Genomic DNA, 19789 nt, shown 5'->3' on the forward strand with positions numbered 1-19789 from the left:
TTCTCCTGATAGTGAGTAAGTTCTCACAAGATCTGGTGGTTTTATAAGGGGCTTTACCCTTCACTCGGCACTCACTCTCTCTCCTGCCACCCTGAGAAGAGGTGCTTTCCGCCATGATTGTAAGTTTCCTGAGGCCTCCCCAGCCATGCAGAACTGTGAGTCAATTAAACCTCTTTTCTTTATAAATTACGCAGTCTTGAGTTTTTCTTCATAGCAGCATGAGAACGAACTACTACAGTAGATATATTATAAAAGTTTTCAATGATAATTGTTGCCTATTAGACTGTCTGATAGAAAGTTAATCACCAAGTCTGTTCATTAATAAAGTGATAAGTTAAATGGTTTAATAGAACTTTGCACCTCTGAATAACAACTTTGCATGCAAAGGAATTGCTATTGTAAAAGTGTGCCAATGAATCTAGATTAGCAATGTAAAATAATAAAAATAATATAAATTCATTATAGTAATTTACATGATTTAAATACATTTAATGGTGGCAATCAGTTTAGTATATATATATTTAATTACTGTAATAGAAATGATAAATATCAGTTCTGGTTTTATTTGAGAACCGTAAGAATTTGCAAATAAAATTAGCCTATAAATCACCTAGATATTATCTGCCTAGGAACTGTTTGAAAAGGAAAGGAGGAAAACGTTTAAGGAAAGGGAAGGAGAACCTAGAATAAATGAAGAAAAGGATAAAAATCTTTTTTTTTAATTGTAGTGGACTGCTTCCAGGTTGAAGAAAAGACTGCTGACTGTTCCTTAATATTCAGTCTTCCCTTTTTCCTTTTAACAATAGCCTCCCCTGTATTTTAACTGGGCCCATGCCCAACCATCTTACAGAATATATTTCAGAGCCCTCGTTGTAGCTGGGTGTGAACATGTAACTACATTTGTGCCCGTGACATGCAAATGGAAGTGTTGTGTGCAATTTCTATGCTATCTTCTTGATAAGATAATTGCCTACCACTTTATCCTTCCTACTGACTAGAACGTTGACATGGAGCGAGCTGGCATCAACCACATAGGCAAGAACAATGCCCTACCACATGGCAGAGCAGCAACACAGAAGAAATCTGGGTTTCTGGATGTACATCAGAGGCCCTTCTAGCCTAGAAATCTCATCTCCCCTTGGAACATTTGGGAAAAGGAAATAATCTGTATCCTATTAAAGCCACTGTTATTTGACTCCCTTTGTTATAACAACTTATTTTGTACCCTAACTCCTACACTAGAGAATCAAAAAAAATTTCTCTCAGTCTGTTAACTATTATTTAAGTGGCTCTTATGCATGTTAGGCACTGGGGATAAAATGGTGAGCAAATCTAATTTTTGCCATCAGGAAGCTTAGACACCAGTGGAGGGGAAACATATAAAACAAATAATCATGCAAATAAATGTAAATTTACAAACTTTGACACTCATTCCATTCTTTAGGAACATTCAGAACACGTCTAATTCCTGTTACACATAATGACTCTCGAAATATTTGAAATCTAGAGCCTTTAGTGTTTCTTCAGTAGAAACAGTTATTTTCAACATTTCTCTCATGATACGGTTTGAAGTTTCCTTATAACTAGGATGGACCTCCAAAATACTCACATTCTTCTTGATATGCAACAACCCAATGGAATTTGTAAATTCAGATGTAGTCTAACTGGAACGGAGTTTGAGTCTATCTTAGTGTTCTGTGGCTACTGTAACAAATGACCACAAATGTAATGCTTAAAACAATACAAATGTATTCTCTTACATCTCTGGAAATTAAAAATGCGTCTAACTCATCAAGGTGTTGGCAGAGTTAGTCCCTTCTGAGGCTCTAGGGGGAACCTGTTTCCTTGCCTTTTTAGCTTCTGGATGCCACCTGCATTCTTTCTGGATGACCCCTTCCTCACATCACATTGCCTTTTCTCCCCCTGCTCTTATTATCACATCGTATTTTTCCTCTTCAAGTCGCTCTCTGCCTCCTTCTTATAAGGATTCTTCTCATAAGAATTAAATGTAAGGCCCACCCGAATAATCCACGATTATCTCCCATCTCAAGATCCTTAATTTAATCATAAGCCTTTAAAGTCCTTATTAACCATATAAGATCACATTCATAGGTTCTAGGATTAACACCTGGATATTTTTGGGGGCTGTTATTCAGTCTACCATGTAGTCACACTCCAGACTAGAATTGAACTTATTAGCAGAAAAAAATTAAATTGTTTATACATGTTGTTAAAAGGCATCTCTTTAACCCTGTACTTATGCACTTGAATTTTTAGTACTCAAGTGCAAGACCAGATATTCAATACCCTTATTAAATTCTATTTGTTAGATTTAATCCATTGAGCTAGTCATGGAGAACTTTCCAAATCTATACTCTGTCATGTGGCATATTAAATAACTTATCCATTTAATTTCTGAAATATCAAAGAATTTCAACCCAACATGACTTTTTTCTGTTTTTAAAAGTCCATTGTAATGCGGTTTGGGTGTACATGTGCAAGAGATTATCACAGCTCAATAGTTCTGAGACCAAGGCTGAGGAAACTAACTCAGCTTGCAGGAATGCTTCTTGAAGAATGTTGCTGGAAGTTTAGTTCAGTCTCCAAAGGGGCATTGACTTGGCTCTAATCCAGTGTGTGGACCATGAAAATGGGAGAAATTTCTCAGCAGGAATAGCTGAAGCCAGTAATTTCAGGGCTGTATTTACAGCAGAACCTGGTCTGAGGCTGAAGGCATAAGTAATAGAATTCAACCTTCCTAGGGCAGAGAGCTAGAAAAATTTGAATGAAGAATCAGCCTAACTGAGGTTCAGACTAGAGCCACTATTCCTGTGAGAAAGACTGCTCACCAGAAAACCAAGGCAGAAGTCCAGCCATGTTTACTGTGCCAACTTGCAGGTGGATACCTTTCCATGACATGCACCAGGCAGAGATTGGGTAGACTGCTTCGAGATCTCTCTTTTTGATGCATTGGTGAGAACGGAATCAGAAACCAGAAGACTGAGACTCCAAGTTGGAAGGCTCCTAGACTGTAAGAAGTGTGGTAAAGGCTCTAGTTCATTACATTCACTCCTTGACATTAATCTACCCTTGAAATGAACCTCTTTGTTAGAGTTGGAAAATTATCCTTCTATTCCTAAAGGGAGAAACTCTGGCAAACTATATAGGGTCTTCAGGTAATAATGATGATGAGCGCATATGAGGGGCTTCCCATATGCTTGGTACTCTTCTAAGAGCATTGAAGTACATGAACCTATTTCATTTTCGTAACCTATGATTTATTATTTTGTGGATGAATAACCAAAGCACAAAGAGACTAAGTAACTTGCTGAAGGTTGCATGGTTACTGAGGATGTGAATGCAGGCACTTTGCTCCAGAGGTCATGCCTGTGGTCCCACAGTGTGCTGCCTCCTCGGCACAGTCCTCTTTTGTGCCCCTCATTGTTTGTAATCTCTTGCACATAATCAAAGTCCAATAAATATCTGTTGGACAGACAGATAAAAGGGGAATAAATTTATGAGTAGATGGATAGATGGAAGAAATTTGAGCTGGGAGAACACCAGTTTAATTTAATCAAAAAGCATAAGAATCCTCTCATTATAGACCACTTTATAAAGCAGAGCAGCATCACTTCACTAATAACTAACACTTCTCCATCTTTTATGACCAAATGCTTTCTGCGAACCTTCCACAAGTAAAACAGGACCCAAATTGGCTAAGTGCCATAGACAATATGTACAACTCTTTTTTTCAAATTCAGAAATGAAAGGGTACGTAAGAATAATGAAACAAGAGTGTTCTGAGCCCAACATAGTAAATTGCCTACACTCTTTCATTACTCTGTTTTTATGAGTCAAAGTAGATCCTAAAATACTCATTAATCATATTTCCAAAAGTAAAGACACAGTGTTTGTTAAATTCTGACTTGAACGAAAGTAGACAGGAGGAAAGGAAACTGCCATTAATATCTTCCCTTTTGATATTTTTTCCTTATTATATTGTAAAATTAAGTCTACGGTTAGAAATAATTTTTTGGCACTTTACAATGATTGGCAATGGACAGCCTTGCTCTGGTTTATGCTTGTCTTATTTTAGTATTTTACTAGTATTTTCATTGAGTGTAATTCTATTAGAAGTGTTCTTGACAAATAAGGAAATTGTCCCCTGTATCTTCTATGTGATGCTTATAAGAACACATTTTTTGTTTAAAGTAGTAATTCTAATCCCCAAAAATAATTATCTGACTGGGCTTTGTTGAAAATTTTCTTTCTACTTCTAAATCAAAATTTCTTTTCACCTCAGGTAGGAAAAAAATTTACAGGGGAGAAAAATCTGACATTTCTTTAAGTATGTAAGTTTCCATCTAAGTATCATTGACCTAGTTACTTAATGCATGGCAGATTGTTTGAACATATCTAAATTTTAGAGTTGTGGCAGGTTTTCAAATAACTGAAGGCTGTATGATGCCCTTGATAAAAAAAATTACTTTGTACAGAAAGTCTGTGTGAATCAACTATTGAGAAATCACTTGCCTGTTTTATGACTTTTGGCTTCCAGCCCACTCAACCCAGGCCCTGTCTGGTCATCTAGTCATATTTTCACAACAACTCAAGTGATAAGATCTCTTCCAGTATCTCTTGAAATGCCTTGCAGCTGTCCTTGTTAGCCTTTCTATTTATTTACCCAGACAGAGAGCAAAGGTCAAATTGTTTTCTTGGTTAAACTGAAGAAACAGCACTAAGATTTTCTTTATTTTTGGTTTGAGATCTCATCTGGGTCATATATGAACTCGTTTTAAACCCTCTCTTCAAAGCCTAATGGCTTGATGACCTAATAAATCAGGCAGTTTTCTATAAGACATTTTTCATTTCATTCATTTATTAACTAGTGCATTCAATACAATTTCACAGAGTGCATAACATGGGTCCAGTTCTATTACACACAAGTGAGATAATAGTTGATAACTGTTCTTGAGATTTGGCAGTCTAATACCAATAAGAGAAGTGTAAATAAGCACTAGAATATCACGTGGAATGTGCCATTATAGAGGTAAGATTAGTGTTATGAGATCTCATTGGAGAAAGCAATTAGGGTGACGGGGAGTGGAAGGGAGGACTAAAAACTAATTTCGAAGTCATCAGTTGCCTCTTTGTGTTTGGCTTTTATGCTAACATTTTGATTTTTAGAGGCTTTTCAATGTTTTTGCTTGACTTATATCATCATCCGTTTATATATGAGGCAACACAATACACCAGAAGAGAACAGACTTGAAAGACAGTTCTATCACCTACTACTTTGTGTCTTTGACTAATGAGTTAAACCGTCTATATCTGGTGCAGTAGATTTTTGCCAGTACAGTGGCAGATCAACTTCCAAATTTCCCTTTCTATTTGAAAGAATTTTCTTATTGCTTGAGTCTTGGTATTAGTCAATTTGTGCTTCAAAAATTAAAGTAGCATAATACTTGCTCTCCTATTCCCAGAAGCTAGGGCTCAGCTGTTCTGATGCTCCCAGTGGAGCTTAAATTGCAAGCAAATGTTGTAAGGCAAAGAATTCCGTTCAGAGCAGTGGCACCCAGAAATTACTGAAGGCAGTGATTTCTCTCAGCCATGGCACCTGGTAGTGGTGCCCAAGACAGTATCCAATCAGGTTTTATGGTTCCTGCCACCCAACCTCCAGTAGCACTTGCTCATTTTCAGAACCTCGTTCTCCAGCCTCCTTCATATACTTCCAGTAAATTATTTTTCTGGTTAAATTAGCCAGAGTTCATTTCTGTTGCTTGCTACCAAGAAGCCAAGATAAGGCACACAGTTAATACATCAGTAAAACCCTATTTCTCAAGGTTTTGTTGATTATTTTAAAAGTTGTGTTACTTGTTCATACACCTATATCCATAGCACAATATCATTATCAGTCCCAACAAGACCTTTCTCCTATTTTCATCTAAATCTCACCTTGGTTCTCAAACATCACTTTCATCACTTTCCCCACGTAGGCACCCACTGTAAGATGCTTGATGTATGTTCTTACATGTTTATGTCTGCTAGGGGATTATGCAGTGTTAGTGTGATTGTTGGGGAAGTACTTCAATGTACATAGAGAGTATTTAGCTTTAAGTTTTTTCTGTTTCTTTCTGTGGTCACTGAATATTCTGTATAAGATCAATTCAGCTGTTTGTACATCTGGTGCTTCTCTTTTAATGACTGTGTAATATCCTATGGTATGAATCTACTATGTTCCGTATTGCCATGGTAACTGATAACTAGGCTGGCACACACACCAACTAAAGCAAACATCATAAGGACAAAAATCCTCAATCCTATCCCTCTATTGAACTGTGCAAGAGTTTCTCTGGGATACATACTCAAGAGGGTCATAACTAGGCTATGAGGAATAAACATATTTTATTTCTCTAATATTCTTTCCAGACTAGTCATAAGCATTTACACTTCCACCAACAGGGCATAAGAGTTCCTATCTATCCACACCTTGGGCAATATTTTATGTCATTCGTGTTCTAATTTTTGTCTTTCAAACAGGAATAAAACAGTATTTTATAGATATTTGAATCTGCATTTTTATAGTTACTATTGAGCTTGAGCATCTGTTGATGTACTTGTTAGCTCCTTCTCATAGAGTAATTCTTCATAACTTTGGTCCATGTTTTAATCTGCCTTTCTGTCATTTGCCTTTTGATTTGGAGGAGAACTCTTTATTCTAGGTATTAGTTCCTTATTTTTTTACATACCAGAGAAAGTTTTCTTAGTCTGCCATCTGTTAACATCTGTCTACAGTAGTCCACATTGATCTGAAATAATTTTTATGTAGTCTAATTAATCTATTATGTTATCATATAGTGTGTGCTTTGGGGGTATTGTTTAAGAAGTCTGCTCCAATCTCCAGGTCATATAGGTTCTCTAATAACATTTTCCTTCTATCAGGTTTGTAATTTACCTTCCACATTTACTTCATTAATTTTTTTTTTTTTTTTTGGAGATGGAGTCTCGCTCTGTCACCCAGACTGGAGTGCAGTGGCATGATCTCGGCTCACCACAAGCTCCACCTCCCGGGTTCACGCCATTCTCCTGCCTCAGCCTCTCGTAGTAGCTGGGACTACAGGCGCCCGCCACCACGCCCGGCTAATTTTTTGTATTTTTAGCAGAGACGGGGTTTCACCGTGGTCTCGATCTCCTGACCTCGTGATCTGCCCGCCTCGGCCTCCCAAAGTGCTGGGATTACAAGCGTGAGCCACCGCGCCTGGCCTACTTCATTAATTTATTTGGAGTCTACTACTAAGATGTGATATAAGAAGATGAATGTAGCATAGTTTTCTGCATTTCCCAACTCCTTTATGCCATCCTTCTCCCTTGTTTTAGTGGAGACCTTTTTATTGTATAGTAAGTACCCAAATGTACATGGAACCATTACGGCTGTCTATTCTGTTCCACTTTGCTGAGTGTGGTGGCTCATGCCTGTAATCCCAGCACTTTGGGAGGATGAGGCTGGCTGATCACTTTAGGTCAGGAGTTTGAGACCATCCTGGTAACACGGTGAAACCCCATCTCTACTAAAAATACAAAAAATGAACCAGGCGTGGTGGCGGACGCCTGTAGTCCTAGCTACTTGGGAGGCTGAGGCAGGAGAATGCTGTGAACCTGGGGGGCGGAGCTTGTAGTGAGCTGAGATGGTGCCACTGCACTCCAGCCTGGGTGACAGAGCAAGACTTCGTCGCAAAAAAAACCACAAAAATTAACCAGGCATGGTTGCACATGCCTGTAATCTCAGCTACTCAGGTGGCTGAGGCAGGAGAATTGTTTGAACCTGGGAGACGGAGGTTCCAGAGAGCCAAGATTGCACCACTGCACTCCAGTCCAGGCGACAGAGCGAGACTCTGCCTCAAAAAAAAATAAATAAACATAAAAATAAATTTCTGTTCCACTAGTTTACTGGTCTATTCCTCAACTATTTTCACACTGTTTTTACTTCTATGATTTTGTTCTGTACCTTAATGGGTCAACCTTCCCACTTGAGTCTTTATTTTTAAAATTAGTATTTCATAAGCCTTTATTCTCCCATATAACTTTTAAAATGGGTTTGTCGAATTCCTCAAAAATATAGTAGAAATTTATTGTGATTCAATATAAATAATTGTATATATGTTATTGAAAAATGTAGAATTTTCCATTTATCTACAAATTTATTTAATTCTGCTGTAATATTAATTTTCAAATAGATATCTGCATCTTCAAATTAAATTTTAGATATTTATTTTGCCTAGTTATTTCTTTTTACCTCTATATATTTCATTTGTATTTTTTTTAATAGATTTGTCTCGCAAGAGATTTATTCATCTTATTGATCTTTTTAAAGAATATTTATTTAAAGCTATATAATTTTCTTTCTAATCATTACTCTGGCTGTGTCCCACACAGGTTGACTGCTTTCATTGTCATTTGATTTAAATTTTCTTTTAATTTTTTTATTTTATTATTATTATACTTTAAGTTTTAGGGTACATGTGCACTATGTGCAGGTTTGTTACATATGTATCCATGTGCCATGGTGGTGTACTGCACCCATTAACTCGTCATTTAGCATTAGGTATATCTCCTAATGCTATCCCTCCCCCCTACCCCCACCCCACAACAGGCCCCGGAGTGTGATGTTCCCCTTCCTGTGTCCATGTGTTCTCATTGTTCAATTCCCACCTATGAGTGAGAACATGTGGTGTTTGGTTTTTTGTCTTTGCCATAGTTTGCTGAGAATGATGATTTCCGGTTTCATCCATGTCCCTACAAAGGACATGAACTCATCATTTTTTATGGCTGCATAGTATTCCATGGTGTATATGTGCCACATTTTCTTAATCCAGTCTATCGTTGGACATTTGGGTTGGTTCCAAGTCTTTGCTATTGTGAATAGTGCCACAATAAACATACGTGTGCATGTGTCTTTATAGCAGCATGATTTATAGTTCTTTGGGTGTATACCCAGTAATGGGATGGCTGGGTCAAATGGTATTTCTAGTTCTAGATCCCTGAGGAATCGCCACACTGACTTCCACAATGGTTGAACTAGTTTACAGTCCCACCAACAGTGTAAAAGTGTTCCTATTTCTCCACATCCTCTCCAGCACCTGTTGTTTCCTGATTTTTTAATGATGGCCATTCTAACTGGTGTGAGATGGTATCTCACTGTGGTTTTGATTTGCATTTCTCTGATGGCCAGTGATGATGAACATTTCTTCATGTGTTTTTTGGCTGCATAAATGTCTTCTTTTGAGAAGTGTCTGTTCATGTCCTTCACCCACTTTTTGATGGGGTTGTTTGTTTTTTTCTTGTAAATTTGTTTGAGTTCATTGTAGATTCTGGATATTAGCCCTTTGTCAGATGAGTAGGTTGCAAAAATTTTCTCCCATTCTGTAGGTTGCCTGTTCACTCTGATGGTAGTTTCTTTTGCTGTGCAGAAGCTCTTTAGTTTAATTAGATTCCATTTGTCAATTTTGGCTTTTGTTGCCATTGCTTTTGGTGTTTTAGATGTGAAGTCCTTGCCCATGCCTATGTCCTGAATGGTATTGCCTAGGTTTTTTTCTAGGGTTTTTATGGTTTTAGGTCTAACATGTAAGTCTTTAATCCATCTTTTATTATTATTATTATTATTATTATACTTCAGATTTTAGGGTACACGTGCACAATGTGCAGGTTTGTTACATATGTATCCATGTGCCATGTTGGTTTGCTGCACCCATTAACTCGTCATTTAGCATTAGGTATATCTCCTAATGCTGTCCCTCCCCCCTCCCCCCAGCCCACAACAGTCCCCGGAGTGTGATGTTCCCCTTCCTGTGTCCTTGAGTTCTCATCATTCAATTCCCAGCTATGAGTGAGAACATGTGGTGTTTGGTTTTCTGTCCTTGCGATAGTTTACTGAGAATGATGTTTTCCAGTTTCATCCATGTCCCTACAAAGGACATGAACTCATCATTTTTTATGGCTGCATAGTATTCCATGGTGTATAGGTGCCACATTTTCTTAATCCAGTCTATCGTTGTTGGACATTTGGGTTGGTTCCAAGTCTTTGCTATTGTGAATAGTGCCGCAATAAACATACGTGTGCATGTGTCTTTATAGCAGCATGATTTATAGTCCTTTGGGTATATACCCAGTAATGGGATGGCTGGGTCAAATGATATTTCTAGTTCTAGATCCCTGAGGAATCGCCACACTGACTTCCACAATGGTTGAACTAGTTTACAGTCCCACCAACAGTGTAAAAGTGTTCCTATTTCTCCACATCCTCTCCAGCACCTGTTGTTTCCTGACTTTTTAATGATCGCTATTCTAACTGGTGTGAGATAGTATCTCATTGTGGTTTTGATTTGCATTTCTCTGATGGCTAGTGATGATGAGCATTTTTTCATGTGTTTTTTGGCTGCATAAATGTCTTCTTTTGAGAAGTGTCTGTTCATGTCCTTCACCCACTTTTTTATGGGGTTGTTTGTTTTTTTCTTGTAAAGTTGTTTGAGTTCATTGTAGATTCTGGATATTAGCCCTTTGTCAGATGAGTAGGTTGCAAAAATTTTCTCCCATTCTGTAGGTTGCCTGTTCACTCTGATGGTAGTTTCTTTTGCTGTGCAGAAGCTCTTTAGTTTAATTAGATCCCATTTGTCAATTTTGGCTTTTGTTGCCATCGCTTTTGGTGTTTTAGACATGAAGTCCTTGCCTATGTCCTGAATGGTATTGCTAGGTTTTCTTCTAGGGTTTTTATGGTTTTCGGTCTAACATGTAAGTCTTTAATCCATCTTGAATTAATTTTTGTATAAGGTGTAAGGAAGGAATCCAGTTTCAGCTTTCTACATATGGCTAGCCAGTTTTCCCAGCACCATTTATTAAATAGGGAATCCTTTCCCCATTGCTTGTTTTTGTCAGGTTTGTCAAAGATCAGGTAGTTGTAGATATACGGCATTATTTCTGAGGGCTCTTTTCTGTTCCATTGATCTATATCTCTGTTTTGGTACCAGTACCATGCTGTTTTGGTCACTGTAGCCTTGTAGTATAGCTTGAAGTCAGGTAGCGTGATGCCTCCAGCTTTGTTCTTTTGTCTTAGGATTGACTTGGCGATGCGGGCTCTTTTTTGGTTCCGTATGAACTTTAAAGTAGTTTTTTCCAATTCTGTGAAGAAAGTCATTGGTAGCTTGATGGGGATGGCATTGAATCTATAAATTACCTTGGGCAGTATGGCCATTTTCACGATATTGATTCTTCCAACCCATGAGCATGGAATATTCTTCCATTTGTTTGTATTCTCTTTTATTTCATTGAGCAGTGGTTTGTAGTTCTCCTTGAAGAGGTCCTTCACATCTCTTGTAAGTTGGATTCCTAGGTATTTTATTTGCTTTGAAGCAATTATGAATGAGAGTTCACTCATGATTTGGCTCTCTGTTGGTCTCTTATTGGTGTCTAAGAATGCTTGTGATTTTTGTACATTGATTTTGTATCCTGAGACTTTGCTGAAGTTGCTTATCAGCTTAAGGAGATTTTGGGCTGAGACAATGGGGTTTTCTAGATATACAATCCTGTCATCTGCAAACAGGGACAATTTTACTTCCTCTTTTCCTAATTGAATACCCTTTATTTCCTTCTCCTGCCTAATTGCCCTGGCCAGAACTTCCAACACTATGTTGAATAGGAGTGGTGAGAGAGATCATCCCTGTCTTGTGCCAGTTTTCAAAGGGAATGCTTTTATTTCCCTTTTAAAGCTGAATGTTTTTAACAGTACCAAAGTCACACCTTGAATGCTTTGCTACTTAGAAATTTCTTCTGCCAGATACCCTTTGTCATCTCCCTCAAGTTCAAAGTTCCACAAATCTCTAGGAAAAAGGCAATATGCCACCAGTCTCTTTGCTAAAACATAGCAGAAGTCATCTTTACTCTAGTTCCCGTCAAATTTCTCATCTCCATCTGAGATGAGAAGCATTTGTTCAAAGCCATTCAACAAGTCTCTAGGAAGTTCCAAACTTTCCCACATATTCTTGTCTTCTTCTGAGCCCTCCAAACTGTTCCAGCCTCTGCCTGCTACCTAGTTCCAAAGTCGCTTCCACATTTTTGGGTATCTTTACAGCAGCACCCTACTCTCAGTACCAACTGACTGTATTAGTCCATTTTCACTGCTGATAAAGACATACCTGAGAGTGGGTAATTTATAAAGAAAAAGAAGTTTAATGGACTCACAATTCCACGTGGCTGGGGAGGCCTCACAATCATGGCAAAAGGCAAAAGATATGTCTTACATGGTGGCAGGCATGAGAAAGAATGATGAGATCCAAGCAAAAGGGGAAACCTATTATAAAATCATCAGATCTCATGAGAGCAAAAGGGGAAACCTCTTATAAAACCATCAGATCTCATGAGACTTACTCACTACCACAGGAAGAGTATGGGAAAAATCACCCCCATGATTCAATTATCTCCCACCAGGTTCCTCCCACAACACATGGGAATTATAGGAGCTACAATTCAAGATGAGATTTGGGTGGGGACACAGCCAAACTATATCACTTTTATTGCGTAAAACATAGTAGCCTTACACAGCAATTTTATTTTGCTCATAATCTTGTAGTTCGGGAATAATGAAACTGTTCAGTGGGGTAGCTTGTCTCATATCCCCATGTTGTCACCTGGAGCAGCAGGAGGATCCCAACATAGAAGATGGCTTCTTCACTCACGTATTTGCTGTGTTGGGGCTTTTCAGCCTCTCCCTCTCAACATGACATCTAATCCTATAGGGGTTCCCCAGATGCCTTGGGCTTCTCACAGCATGGTAGTCTTAGGGCAGTAAGATATCTTACAGAGCAGCTGGCTTCCAAGAGTGTTCCAAGAAAAAGGGGGTCGAAAGTATCAATCTCCTCAGGCCTGGGTCTGAAATTTGGACATCATTTTTGCTGTAGCCTTCAGTCGAAACAGTCATGGAGTCTGTCTAGATTCAAAAGGACATAGACCTCTCCTCTCAGTAGAAGGAAATCCAAGGAGTTATACTGTTTTAAAATCTGTCATATGGGTTTGCTGTCTTTCTATTAAATGAAGCTTCTGTGCAGAAAGTGTCACCTTGGTTCACACATGGTCTTTGGAGCTTCTGCCCAAATAAACACTCATATTAAACTTAAATTTCCTGGGTTAAAATGTAAAACTTTTCTAGCCCTGCTTTGAAGTGGATACCCAAAAATACCACTTCTGCATTGTCCAAAGCTATTCTCAACACATTAGTCTTTTTTGCATCTTTCTGTTATGTAGCTCAGTCTTGTAAGCTAGAATTTATGGACCTTCAGGAATGATGTTAGGGGTCTAGAATCCTTCAAAGTTGTAACTAACCTCTGTGTATATGCATTTTTCAAAGAAAAATTCTATTAGTTTCATCAACTCTTTGGAACATTTTTTATTTCCCTAAAAGAGTTAAAAGTAACTCTACCAGAGGGATCTATGCTCATTTTCCCCTCCTTAACTGTATTAGTCTGTTTTGAGGTGCTAATAAAGATATACCCAAGACTTGGTAATACATACAGGAAATAGGTTTAATTGACTCACAGTTCACCATGGCTGGGGAGGCCTCAGGAAACTTACAATCATGGTGGAAGGGGAAGCAAACACATTGTTCTTCACATGGTGGCAGCAAGGAGAAATGCAGAGTGAAGCAGGGGAAAAGCCCCTTATAAAACCATCAGATCTCACGAGAACTCACTATCATGAGAAAAGTGTGGAGGTAACTGTCCCCAAGATTTAATTATCTCCCAGGGGGTCCCTCCCACGATACATAGGAATTATGGGAACTGCAGTTCAAATTGATATTTGCATGGGGACGCAGCCAAACCATATCATTCTGTCCCTGGCCCCTCCTGAATCTCATGTCCTCACAATTCAAAATGCAATCATGCCTTTCCAACAGTCCCCTAAAGTGTTAACTAATTCCAGCATTAACTCAAAAGTCCAAGTCCAAAATCTCATCTGAGATAAGACAAGTCTCTTCTGCCTATGAGCCCATAAATTCAAAAGCAAGTTAGTTACTTCCTAGATACAGTGGGGAGGGGGCAGGGTACAGGTATTGGGTAAACACCCATGTTCTGAATGGGAGAAATTGGCCCACATCCAGGGAGCACTGATACAAGAGTTGGGCTCCCATGGCCTTGGACAGCTCTGTCCCTGTGGCTTTGCAGGGTACAACCCGCCTTTCTGGCTGCTTTAATGAGCTGGCATTGAGTGTCTGTGGCTTTTCCAGGTGAACAGTGCAAGCTGTTGGTGGATCTACCATTCTCGAGTCTGGAGTATGATGGCCCTCTTCTCACAGCTGCACTAGGCAGTGCCCCAGTGGGGACACTGCGTGAGGGCTCCAACTCCACATTTCCCTTCCACACTGCCCTAGCAGAGGTTCTCCATGAGGGCTCCACCCCTGCAGCCAACTTTGGTCTGGACATCCAGGCATTTCCATACATCCTCTGAAATCTAGGTGGAGGTTCTCAAACCTCAATTCTTGACTTCTGTGTACCTGTAGGCTCAACACCACATAGAAGCTGCCAAGCTTTGGTTGGGGCTTGAACCCTCTGAAGCTTTGGCCTAAGCTTCAGGCCTTTTAGCCATGGCTGGAGCAGCAGGAGGGACCTGGGACCAGCCCACAAAACCATTTTTTTCTCCTAGGCCTCCTGGCCTGTGATGGGAGGGCCTGCCAAATAGGTCTCTGACCTGCTCCAGAGACATTTTCCCCATTGTCTTGGAGATTAACGTTCTATTCCTTGTTACTTATGCAAATTTCTGCAGCAGGCTTGAATATCTCCACAGAAAGTGAGATGTTCTTTTCTTTTTTTTTTCTTTCTTTTTTTTTTTAAGATGCAGTCTCACTCTGTCACCCAGGCTGGATTGCAATGGCATGATCTTGGCTCACTGCAACCTCCACCTCCAGGTTTCAAGCGATTCTCCTGCCTCAGCCCCCTGAGTAGCTGTGATTACAGGTGCCCACCACCATGCCCAGCTAATTCTTTGTATTTTTAGTAGAGACAGGGTTTCACCATGTTGGTCAGGCTGGTCTGGAACTCCTGAACTCAGGTGATCCACCCACCTCAGCCTCCCAAAGTGCTGGTATTACAGGCGTAAGCCACCATGCCTGGCTGAGATTTTCTTTTCTATTGCATCATCAGGCTGCAAATTTTCCAAACTTTTATGATCTGTTTCCTCTTGAACACATTGCTGCTTAAAAATTTCTTCTGCCAAATACCCTAAATCATCTCTCTCAAGTTCAAAGTTCCACAGATCTCTAGGGCAGGGGCAAAATGCCACCTGTCTCTTTGCTAAAGCATAGCAAGAGTCACCTTTGCCCCAGTTCCCAACAAGTTCCTTATCTCCATCTGAGACCACCTCAGCCAGGCCTTCATTGTCCGTATCACTATGAGCACTTTGGTCAAAGCCATTCGATAAGTCTGTAGGAAGTTCCAAACTTTCCCACATCTTTCTATCTTCTTCTGAGACCTCCAAATGGTTCCAACCTCTGCCTGTTACCCAGTTCCAAAGCAGCTTCCATATTTTTTGGGTATCTTTATAGCAGCATCCCACTCTCTGCAGTACCAATTTTCTGTATTAGTCCATTCTCACACTGTTAATAAAAACATACCTGAGACTGGGTAATTTATAAAGTAAAGAGGTTTAATTGACTCACAGTTCACCATGGCTAGGGAGGCCTCAAGAAACTTACAATCATGGTGGAAGGGGAAGCAAACACATCCTTCTTCACATGGCAGCAGCAAGGAAAAGAGCAGAGCAAAGTGGGGTGGAAAGCCTTTTATAAAATCACCAGATCTCATGAGAATTCACTCACTATCAAGATAACAGTATGGAGGTAACTGCCCCCAGGATTCAATTATCTGCCACCACATCCCTCCCACAATGCATGGGGATTATGGGAACTTCGGTTCAAGATAAAATTTGTGTGATAACACAGCCAAGCCATGTCATTAACATTTTATTTTGAAATGTATTCATTTTCAATTGAAGAAGACAGGTTGTCTTATATTTCACTAGCAAGGCCAGCTCTCTATGGTTATAGTGAAGCTGAGTGTTACTGGTGCAGAATATGAATAGAATATGGCTTACTAATGGCCACTTGTGACATTCTTATGCTCAGATTGCCAAAACTTTAAACAAAACAAAACATTTCAGGACATAGGCATGAGCAAGGACTTCATGAATAAAACACCAAAAGAAATGGCAACAAAAGCTAAAATTGACGAATGGAATCTAATTAAACTAAAGAGCTTCTGCACAGCAAAAGAAACTACCATCACAGTGAACAGGCAACTACAGAATGGGAGAAAATTTTTGCAATCTACTCATCTGACAAAGGGCTAATATCCAGAACCTACAAAAAACTTAAACAAATTTACAAGAAAAAATCAACCCCATCAAAAAGTGGGCAAAAGATATGAACAGACACTTCTCAAAAGAAGACATTTATGCAGCCAACAGACACATGAAAAAATGCTCATCATCACTGGCCATCAGAGAAATGTAAATCAAAACCACAATGGGATACCATCTCACAGCAGTTAGAATGGCAACCATTAAAAAGTCAGGAAACAACAGATGCTGGAGAGGATGTAGAGAAATAGGAACACTTTTACACTGTTGGTGGGAGTGTAAACTACTTCAACCATTGCAGAAGACAGTGTGGTGATTCCTCAAGGATCTAGAACTAGAAATACCATTTGACCCAGCCATCCCATTACTGGGTATATACCCAAAGGATTATAAATCATGCTGCTATAAAGTCACATGCACACGTATGTTTATTGCGGCACTATTCACAATAGCAAAGACTTGGAACCAACCCAAATGTCCATCAATGATAGACTGGATTAAGAAAATGTAGCATATATACACTATGGAATACTATGCAGCCATGAAAAAGGATGAGTTCATGTCCTTTGTAGGGACATGGATGAAGCTGGAAGCCATCATTCTGAGCAAACTATCGCAAAGACAGAAAACCAAATACGGCATGTTCTCACTCATAGGTGGGAACACTTGTCCAATGAGAACACTTGGACACAGGATGGGGAACATCGCACACCGGGACCTGTCGTGGAATGGGGGAGGGGGGAGGGATAGCATTAGGAGAAATACATAATGTAAATGACGAGTTAATGGGTGCAGCACACCAACATGGCAGATGTATACATATGTAACAAACCTGCACGTTGTGCACATGTACCCTAGAACTTAAAGTATAATAAATAAATAAATAACATTCAATAATTGCACCCACACAGGTGCTGGGTACTTCTTTCCAGATATATTTATTGGCTATCACTGAGATAAATGATCACAATATAGGAATTCCTTTTATTCAATTTAATTAACTAGCATATACAGGAAAAAAATCACAGTAAATGATAAAAATAAAGTGAGTACTTCTTCCCCAGTCACTTATGCAAAGAAAGGCTTGGATGAAATTCAGCCATCAATTGCAAGTCTGAGATCAACAGTTTGGTTTTCATATGTGAAGTAAATATCTGTTATTTTTGCCAGCTTAGCATACTCTCCTTTTCTAGCTACAGGAGCATTCTTTCCTATGAGGAATCCACTTCATGCGACCCACATAAGGCTGTTTTCACTCTTTCCCTGCCCTTAGGGATGGACATGGAAACCAGGCCAAGCCAATCACAGAATTCCATCTTGTTGTCTATTGTGGTTGGCTCAAGGATGAACATATGATCCAACCTGAAGAGAATTCTCCCCAGGAATTTTCTGTTATGTCTAATGAGAAATATACTGTCTTTTCGCTGTGGTTGCCAAGATGGTAGAATCTGAAACTTGGGCCACTAGGGACCAAACCATAGAGACACCGTAAGAAATGAAAATAGAGATAGAGGCTTAATGATCTTATATATGCCCCAGGATCCAGCCTTGTCTAAAGCTTTGTGTCTCTGCACTTTTCTTTTTTTGCTAAAGCAAAGTTAGCGTTTCTGCCCATGGACAAAAACGTACTTATTAATGCAATGAGACCTCCAAAATAATCTACAGTTGAATTGGAATTTGTCTAATGAGCTTTAGACTTAGTTAAACCCTCTTTACACTTAACCAAAACACAAAACCTTACTGATGATTTATCTTGTAATAAGACTCCAAGAAAAAACATACGTAATGTCTTAGCATCATGAAATATGAAAAATTAGAAAGAAACTTAGAGACCATATTAATTGTCAAGAACTATTTTGGGGAAAAGGAAAGGAAGACTTTTACCTGCTTGCTGTGAACTAGACTGGATAGAGCCTTACTTATCTCTCCCTTTCTTGGCACACAGGAGACCACATTTCCCAGCCTCTTTTGCAATTAGGTTAGAACCATGAGATCATTCTGGCCACTAGAATGTGGAAAGAAGTCATGTATGCCGCTGTGGATCAGGCCCCTAAAATTTCTCTTGCCTTCTCAATGTCCACCCATCTAAGGATGGATTTGGAAGTGTAAGATTCCAAGGAACTCCTTGATGGGAGAAACATGGACCTCTGAGTCACTGCTTGGGGGGAAGCTGCTCAACTTGCATTAGACTTTGCATGAGTGAGAAATAAATTTTTTGTTAAGCCACTGAGGTGTCAGAATTGCTCTGTTACTACAGGACATAGCCTATCCTACCCTAATTAATACATTGGCTAGTTACAGGAGTTTCCTGTTCTTGTGGTTGTTATAAAGAATTTGAATTAGAGCAAAACGGAAGATAAACTAAATATGTAAATATAATCCAAAAAGATTAACATGATGTAAATTAGAATGATGGGGTATAGAGAAAAGAAAGAGAAGAAAGGTTTCACGGGCAAAGTTTGGGGACTTGTTGAATGAGAGATTCAAGAGTATATCTGAGTATGTAATAACTTGGAAAAAAAGAAAATATTCTCAAAAAGTTTAAATTAGACCCTTTAATTGTTCATTGAGTTATAAAGGCAAAATTAGAATTTCTGTCTAATAAATTTTGACTGATAGACTGAGCTTCCTTGAAAATAATCCTATACATAAAAAGTACCATGTAAGGTGCCAGCTTACACATACTGAGCTATTTGCATATGTATCTTCAATATATTACTTATATGATTAAGGAAAAAAATAGGTATTTAAAATGGCACTTCATAGGAGAACATTGGCTATTTTAATTTTCTTACTCTCCAACCTCTCTTTCCCTCCGAAAGAAGAGAGTGCTGTGAGTAAGCAACCCAAATATCTAGAAGGCTGTTTGGATAAGGGCTAAGTATCCACCATGTATCCTCTCAGGTAGTCTCAAGAAAGAATATAAAAAGCAGAGTTAGCCACTCTGGCTCCATTTTGTGTCATTTACAGTTCAAAATAACTATAATATCAAGGGTACATGAGTGCCAGTAAAAAGCGATCTTATTTGGGCTCAGAAAGGACAACCAGGAAATACTTAATGATCGATATTCATGCCTTTCATCAATACATGTAGTCCTCTTCCCTTCTCTGGGCACGTGGAAATCTGCCTCCTTGGATTAGGTGTGGCTAACTGGCTACAGTTAACAAAGCATCAGTGAAAGTGATGTGTGTCACTTTTGAGCAGAATTATTTAAGATCTGGTACATGATTCTCTCTCTTCCCTTCTCCCTGCTACAGTGACTGGTGACATTCCAGATGATCGAGCCCCCTCACGTAGGTTCCTGCATGAGAAGCACACGGAGTGAAGCCCCAGCTATGCATGATGAATAGTAGCATGAATAAGAAATAAATCTTGATTTCTCTAAGCCACTGA

General features: G+C 39.1%; 1 long non-coding RNA gene across 1 annotated transcript in view; it reads left to right on the forward strand.

The window, feature by feature from the left end:
* The window catches only part of LOC131380992 (uncharacterized), a 150097-nt gene extending 130308 nt beyond the window's left edge, over positions 1 to 19789 (forward strand). The window contains exon 3 of the long non-coding RNA XR_009209364.1: positions 19654 to 19789. This is a non-coding gene — a long non-coding RNA (uncharacterized LOC131380992). The remainder of the gene's footprint in view (positions 1 to 19653) is intronic.

The sequence above is a fragment of the Hylobates moloch genome, unplaced genomic scaffold (genome assembly GCF_009828535.3).
Source record: "Hylobates moloch isolate HMO894 unplaced genomic scaffold, HMol_V3 SCAFFOLD_13, whole genome shotgun sequence".
Taxonomy (NCBI): Eukaryota; Metazoa; Chordata; class Mammalia; order Primates; family Hylobatidae; genus Hylobates; species Hylobates moloch.